The 8,809-nt window shown below is 38.9% G+C and overlaps 1 long non-coding RNA gene across 5 annotated transcripts in view; it reads right to left on the bottom strand.

Annotated features, from left to right (window-relative positions):
- Positions 1-8,809, bottom strand: part of LOC308069474 — a 462,044-nt gene that overhangs the window by 29,069 nt on the left and 424,166 nt on the right. The gene's annotated exons all lie outside the window — the stretch shown is intronic.

Below are 8,809 nucleotides of genomic sequence, written 5' to 3'. Positions count from 1 at the left end.
CTACAGGGGAAAGCCAGGAGAAAACTGGAAGTCAGTTTGATTTAGGTGTGACTTCAACTGACCCACCACACATAGATGTTGAGGTCAATTTACATGAAAGGAGATGCTGACACACCACAGATGACTTTAAGGACCAATTACCCCAAGTTGTCACAACTGGAGTCCAGTGAGCCATTTCAAACCTTCTCATCATGAGAGATATAAAGGAGATTTCAACTGAAGTACGTTTCCTTGTAGGAACAGAAGTAGAAGAGTGAAGAGCTGCAGCTAAGGCCCTGCTGCAGGGCTGTAGTTCTATCCATGGCAATTCTGAAAATGTTGATAACTTTCCATTTCAAAGTAACAACTAAATCTTCTAAATATCTTCTAAAAGAGGTAGAATTTTGAAGAAACTAAGTTTTTTTCAGACTCAAACCTAACCTGTTAGTATCTTCCCTTTTTAGAGATTTAAAAAGTGACTGTATGGGTGAGTTATTTGGATGTGGGCTGCCATTGTGGAAAGCCATAATCAAATTCCTCCCTGGTATTTAAGCATCACTCCAAGTCAAGTCAAATGCTGATATGGGTGTTCACCAATTACAAAATCAACGAAGTGGTATTCCAGGAATGGATCTGTTCCAAAGGGCTGGTTTTATTTAAGTCCCTGGCAATGCTGGTTTGTAAGCAGTGCTCTGTGCATGCTTGAGGAAGGGGTGAACACCTTGGCTGAGGCAAGACCTGCTATGTCGGGCACAGGTTTGGTCAGACCTTGGAGCTTCTGTGAGTAGGAGTTCCCAGGTGTGCAGAAGTCAGCCATCAGTTGCAACAAGAACTTCTCATGACAGTATCAGAAACTACTTCATGTATCGTTTGCCAGATTTTTTTCTGTAACAGGCAAAATATCTGTAAAATATCCTTTTCACTTCCCTGACCCTTTAGCAGCTTTTCATACCAGCTTAATCAATGGTAAAAGTGCTGTGAATATTCTGTATTGTTTGCATGTGTCCTGCTCACTCCAGCTTTAGTTTGATTTCCCTGCATTTCCAGTGGGAAAACTCCTTAGTGTTAGCTAGCATCTCTTATTGATAAAGCTTCACAAATAATGAAAATAACTGTGTTTAATGCTTCAATGCAAATGATCAGGAGCTTTCCAAAGCAGAAAAACACTTAAAATCGTGTTTACATCTTATGGACTACAGTGTTTTGAAAACACACAGTAATATAGGAATCAAACATTTGAAATCATAGCTTTGCCTTTAATCTAAGTATTTGTTCTTTCTTCCTTACCTTACCTATCTTGCTTAGCTTAGCTACTTACCTCACTTTGTATTTGATGCAACAGCTGGAGTAAAACTAACCTCAAGAATTCATCAGTCCATACCCAGATCTAAAACAGGCTCCTTTATACTAATTTCTCAGACAGTTATGAAGAGCTTCAAAGGCAAAGATTTCAAAATGCTCATAGGAAAGATGTTACAGTACTTCTCTATCTTTCTATACCTAGCCCAAGTCTTCCCTGCTTAAAAGTCACAACGACAAAAATGGAGGAAAACTTGTTCATTTCTTTCTTCCGTTTTCTATATAACTTCATTAAGTGCATATTAAACAGTAAAACAATGCCCTTTTCTTCAGTGACATTTTTAACCTACTAGTGTCAAAACAGTTTGCAAAGCAGATGCCAGCCCTTACCCACATTTCACAGACATGTAAAAAGAAACATGGAGAAGCTGAGGCCAGAGCCAGAATCCCAGCCCAGGGCCTTCTATGCTATGGTCATGCCAGAAGTGATCTAAATCTATCAATCACAATTCAAGTTTAGATCATGCACTAAAATATTCATCTTTCTTAGTAGATTTTTCATTGTCTTAGTAGCTAAAGAAATGTATTACTGTTGTCTAATAAAAGTAAACAAATAACCTTTGCCTCAAGCATTATAAAGTATCTTGGGCTGGAAAAAAATTGGGAGTGTTGAATTTCCTTACAAACATCACAGTGTCTGTCCACCAAGTTGTGAGACAATATTCAAGACCATGTGGGAGGTAAGAAACTTAGAGCTTCTTTATTTAGCCCTGCTTGGCGTGTATGTGTGCTTCAGATCATGTTACATGGAATAGCCATACAGATAGGATATCTCCAAAGTTTTTTTCTTCTTTTTATCTTCACCAGCTGCTGTACACCTATTGTCCGAGAAGGTAATGCTGCTTATCATCAACTGCTTTGATTTTCTCCAGCCCAACCTCCCAACTATTGTCATTGTCCACTAGAGTCACAGTTCTTTTCTACAGCCTTTAATACCCATGCAGATCACAAGTCTTATTACCAAGTTACACCATAAATAGCTTTTTAAATAGGCAGTTGGCGCTCCCTCTCTCATGCTCAGACATTTTCTCCAGTCCAGTAGACCTTGCAAAGAACTGCTGCCCAGTTCACCGTACTGTGATACGATCTCTGTCGTTTATTCAAAGATGCACTTCACGGCACTCAACTGTGTGCAACTGAAATCCTTACAGCATGGGGCAGGGGGGAGAAACATAGCTGTTCATTCAGGTCCATGTGCATCACACATTTTCTGTATGTCAAGCTTTGGACTTTTCACACTCTCCTCAGCAGCTTTGAGAATTGCTGCAATAGCAGTTCTCGGTATGGACCAATATTTTCTCCATAGACAGAGCAAAACTCTACTGCCAAAAGAACAATGCACAAAATCTCTTGTCTCACGCAGAGATTTCCCCATCCCAAGACACTAGGTATAGGGAAGAAACACATCACTGTATTTTGCCTGTGAATGCAAAACCTGGCTGTATATTTTAAATGTCCAGCTGCCTCTCGAAGATATGGGGATATATTCAAAGACAAGTTCAGCAATTCACTACCCCAGATGGTTTGCACCATCACTCCCTTTTTCTAAAATCACATTGCATTTGTTTGTCAGAGGAAACAGGGTGGTCTGTGTTTTAAGTTCTTCCTGAAGCTATTGGTAGTCACAAAGAAAACCTGATTAAAACCAGCTCCTTCCATGTTGCCTCCTCCTCTATCACATGATGCAGTCATTTACATTAATAACAGTAGAGTGCAGAGAAGACCTGCTGAGCCTTTAATAAACTTCCTTTATCCAATCACTTAAAATGTTCTTTAAAGTTGCAACTGAAGTAATACAAAGCCTGCATAACAGTATACTTGACATTTATGATCTTGGCAATAAATCTGATTTTTGTTTTTGTAATGTCTGCTTTTGATTAATTGTAAAAAGTTTACTATAAATACTTCTAGAGAAACAGTGGAATGGTTATTAAACTTCATTCTGCATGGTAATACCTTAAATTATAATGGAGTAAATGCCTTAAATGATGTACATTAAATTCAAAGTACTACAAAAAGCCAAATGCTCCCAAGTTCAACTTTCATTACTATTCTCATTAGGGAATAATTGTGAGGCACCCTGATTTTCTTCTAGCCTTGGTGTCTATAATGTAGTGCATAATTCTGGACAGCTTTTAAGTTAAAAGCACCACTGTTCAAATGTAAGCAACATCCGTAATGCATCTTGACCCCCCTTATTTTTTATAGTACAGCATGATAAAGTTAGCATAGCAAAAGACTGTAATCTAGGCTGGAAAGTTTAAGAAAAAACACCCCACTATTACTATTATTTTTAAGCATAACACAAGCAGAACCCAAGAAATATAATTACATCAGAATTCTGCAGCAGAAAAGACCTGGCAGCAAGCTGTATGGGGTGCATTTTTATCACTTCAGTAAACTGACTAACCTGATACTCATGGGTCCTTTTCTGGAAGGGTGCCACAGCTGAAGGGTAATAGAACTATAATGAACAGCTCCAAATTAAATTATGCTGTTGTAATGTGGCATTATTTGGCATAAATGATTTCATTGCAATTAAGAAAACAGATACATAGCCCACAGCAGGTGGTTGGTGATGTACTAGCACCAGATAAGTTGGCCTGCCGACAGAAAAAAACGGCAAGAGGAAAGATTATGCATACAGAAGCAGGTCTGCTATCCAGTACAATAAACATAAAACTGCATTATTAAAGAGGTAACTGATATCGCAGAGAATTAAAATAGCTACTATATAAATGTTTCTGAAGTGTTTGTCTGACTTGGTGCAGAGGCCACAACTAGACCTGTGTAATGTACAAATCTCATTAGTACCTCACCAAATAGGTGTGAAATGATAGATGGGCCATGATTTGTTATCTGCCCAAGAGTTCACTGTTCTCCTAATTAAGGTGTGCAACTAAAATCAGCATTTTTAGAAGCCCATTTTGCTTGTGATTCTGCCACTTGTAGACAGTCCTACCACACTCAACAGTTGAAATAAATCAGACTTTATAACAGTTTTTAAGAGCAACAAAAAGTAATGTTTCCAACACTTTCTATTTTCTCTGGTGATTTTTTGTTTGATTTGTAACTAATTTTTAACACAAAAATGTTGCTTTATTGATATGTCTTTGAACTTAGAACATTTTAAAATCAGCAGTTATCAACATGAGACAGATCACGTGCTGAACAGAAGAATCGAGTAATTGCTCATTACAATTGAATAAAAAACAAATAAAGCAGGCATCTTCCAAAAGTTCACTAGCCCTATTTCATCCCTGCATGAACACACAATGCTGATACACTTTGCAGCTCTTTCCAGATGCAACTGAAGGCTCTGTACAAATAGTGAGCTCTGTTTATACAAACACTCGCTCTGTTCCCTCACCCTGAAGGTGTGCAGACAGGTAATCACATGGTACTAGGCAGTATAGAAGAGCTCATGGACAGCAAGTCTTCCAGATGATATAAAAATCTATACAGCCATAGGGAACAACTTGTCTGCATACACCAAAAGCAATGCAAACAGATAAACACAAATGCATACGTCAAAGGAGTCCATTCAACGCAAGTTGTCCAAGAACATGAAAAAGAAATTTTTAAAATTCATATAGATGGACTCAAAGTATTTATGGTGACTCAAGAAAATGCTGAAAACATGCACAAGCCTTGAGAAGTGTTCTTGCTGTGTAGTTTCCTTAGAGATGTTGAATTCTATGACTAGCTTTTTTTTTATTATTATTTTTTTTATTGTCGCTTTTCACCGACTCTTCACTGAGATATGTTGCTTGGTTCCCCACATAACACGTAATTACACTTCTCATCTTCTTTTCCTTCTCTTCATCACATTTCTACTGGCACCACATTTACCACCAACTACCCATTAGCTCTCTTCGTTTTAGTTTGTCCAATAATTCATCCCCTATTCCAGACCAGAAGTTAACAGCCTCCAGGGAGATGTTTTTTCCAGAACTGCACATAAGAGATTATCCCAGAATCACTCTGTAGAGCCTGCTATCAGATACCCTTTGACACAGGTTAGGGGAACTCTGACCTTGTCCAGTTTGTAATTCCTATGTCTTGGGAAGAACCCATTGGAGACAATAACATGAACACCTGAGAAACATCAGGGATTCACATCAGTTGAAGTTCTAAAGACAAATCAGCTTATGTTTAGTACTCAAAACTGAGACAGTACAGCTCGTCTTTGTCCTTGAATAATGTTTATTCACAAAGTATTTTAAAATATAAGCTAGCAATTGAGATCTTGATACTGTTTTATCCCACTGCTACCATCAGCCATTATCACCCTCACCATCAATACCAGAAAACATCAAACAAAATCAAGAATACCTAATGGTACAAGAGACTACAAGGTAAGTTAAAATAGCCTTAGACTGTTTCTTAATTAGACAAACTCATTAGGGAAAAAAAAAAAAAAAGCTATTAAACTAAAGAACATAATAATAAAAAGTTGCAAGCTTCATAATCTATGGTTTCCCAACTCTTCAACAAAATAAATCATAAATATATTTTTAACTATCAAGTGTTGGTGTGCTGAAGCTGGTTCTCACTCCTCCTGCTGTCTTGGTACCGCCTCTCCTCAGACCCTGTTTTTTAAACCCTCAAGAGCAAGGCTGTGATAATTTTCTCTAAATCTTTTCACATTCTTGTACTATGACAGCTCCAGTGTTTGGGGACACTATGTGTATCAGAATTACACCCATAGACTCCAGAGGGCAGGAGGCAGAAACTCCAGAATGTGGGAATGTAACCCTGAACAAAATAAAAAATGCGGTTTTAACCATGTCAGCTTCAGGTGAGACTGTGAAACCTACTTGTCAAGGACCCAAGAAGGATATTTCAGCTTCAGCCCATCTCCTGGGGAGAGTGACTTTCTGAATGTTTTGCTTTGGCTTTCCATGTCAGACAAGCAAAGCCTTTCAGTACTCCTACTTTACAAGTTACTCCTGACTTCAGCACCCCAGGTCACACTGCTGCAGTTCAGTGTCTTACAAGAGCACCAAGCCACAGGAAAACACCGGAAATTTGTAGTGGCACAGAATCTTTTAAAAAGGCAGGAGCACTGCATCAGGCTCATGGGATAATTTAGTTTGGAAGGCACCTGAGGAGGCAGAGTCCAGTCTCCTGCTGAAGGCAGGGTCATCTCTGGGGCCAGAGCAGGCCGCTCAGGGCTTTATCCACGCAAATCCTGAGAACCCTCAAGGATGTAAAACCCCTCCACCCCCACAATTTGTTGTCATTCACAATTATGATGAGAATGTACTGCCTCACCTCCTCCAGGTTGCTGATTAAAATATTAAACAGAGTGAGTCACAAAGTAGACCTCCCACAGCACTCTACTTGTCAATGCCACTCATTAAGTTAAAACAATAGGTTAGAGCAGGAGAGAAAGGCCCAAAGCAGACAGAAGTACTGGCAGCATAATTCACTGTCAGTGACCTAGGATTGTGGCTTTGCCTGTTCTGCCCTGACATATCAAGACAGCTCACCTACATCCTTTTTTTGCCTCAAGATCCAATCAAGCTATATTCACCTTGGCCAGTATTCAGCAAAGGTCTGTAATAATTAGCTGTCAAGTCTTTCACTGCTCCTCCATGCAATCTTATTCACATACAACCATTCATGACAGATCATGCTTAACCCTGTATTTCCTCCAGCAAAGAAGAGAATAATCTTTTCCAAATTAATGAAAACACCTGGAGTATATGTTACATACATACATATATATTATTTCTAAATGTAGGTTTCATTAAAACATGTAATTTTTTCGTCTTCTCTGCAATACAGAATCATGTAATGGATAGTTCTGTAATGACAATCCCACCAATATGACTAGAGAGATTTAAAAAATAAGTGAGCATCCTGCTCACTAAAATGTCTATATTCCACCACAATGGACTCAGATATTCTTCCAGCAGCAGTGCTGGCCATCACTGGTCCATGTTAAAATTAACCTTAAAAAAAGAGGGATGTTTTCTGGTTCTCCCCAGATCCTCAGACTGCCCTGCAAACAGCTGTTCTGGTGCAATTCCAGGAGTGGCTCTAGGAACAGGAGCACACAACCAGAAGAGCTTCCCCAGCTGTCACAGACACCAGTGGGAATGGAAACACATGTGGAATCATGGCTTCGTTTATGACAAGAACCATTACATGGATAAACTATGTAACAGAGAATAGTAACAATTTTGCATAAGTAGCAATAATCTTCCTTAATACTCATAATGTAAATATTTCTTTTATTCAGTCTGTATTCCAATTCCAAACCAATTTTTAGGCAATAATATCAAAATTACACATAAAAGAAAAAATATGACCCTGACTTGTCCCTGAAAGAGAAAGCAATGACTATGTAAATCTCTGCATCCTTCACGTATCTTCTGTGGCTGCTGGCTGGTTAAGCAGTGCAAGGAATTTAATTTTCCTCATGGAGTCAGAACCATGCTGGGTGAGGAAATTTAGATACAGAGGAAAGGGGGGAACAAATTTTGCTGCATTTTAAAACCACCTTTTCCAGACACAGAGAAACAAACAGCCTGGATATGGGAAAAAAGCTTTATCAGTGAAAAAAATTTAAGGGCTTCCATCACTTCTGTTAGCTCATTACTGAAAAGTTAAGTATATCTCAGCTCTGATTTACCTTCCCCTGATTTTTTACTATTTATTTTCATTTATTTATGTTCCTAAGAAAGATGAGCCAGGGGACTGCAAGGTGCAGAATGAGACAACCAACCTAGTACCCCATGCATGTATAATGGAGGTTGCTGATACTCTCTTACTAGTGCCATTAGACACTTGCAATTAGTCCAATGAGTAGGATCTCATGTATTTCTAGCTTAGTTTGATCTGAGCACCTTCTGCTTGTTGTTCCTATTGCTAATATCTAGGATTAGAGGACCTGTGTACTTCCTTGTGATAGGGGACCCTCTGTGTAACATTGCGGATCCTGTAACTGGCAGTCTAACCTGTCAAGCTCCCTTAGCCCTGTGTTGTGTCCTATTCCAGCCCAACAAGTCATCCTCAGGAAACAACCTGGGGTTTGGGGTTAGCTCTTTGGGGGTCTACAGAGCAAGCAAAGTAATGCTACAAGCTCTGTGAACGAGTCTGCAAACAAAATTGTCTGTAAACCCTGCATATTTTTTTATGCTTTTGGTAAAGTAACAATAACTGCCTCATTCTGCCCTCTGTGATACCCTTACCATACTTGATGTCTTACAGAAACTTCCCAGTAAGTCAGGATGGTACTAGAGAAACACCTTAAGAGCAAGTGTTTTATAGAGACTACGCAGGCTGTCTTTTATATGGTAATTAATCAACATTAATTTCACCCTTAAGTGGTATCAATTCAAGGCACCAGAGGTCTGTGGTTACATCTTCAACATTTTCTGGTACAGTGAGACTTCTGTGACACCCCTAAATTCACCAGCAAATGTCACTGGTATTAAAAGTGCTAAAACATGGACATCGG

Source organism: Falco punctatus (assembly GCF_963210335.1).
Source record: "Falco punctatus genome assembly, chromosome: 9".
Classification (NCBI taxonomy): Eukaryota; Metazoa; Chordata; class Aves; order Falconiformes; family Falconidae; genus Falco; species Falco punctatus.
The sequence above is the reverse complement of the archived record's forward strand: the minus strand, read 5'-3'. Positions and strand labels throughout refer to the sequence as shown.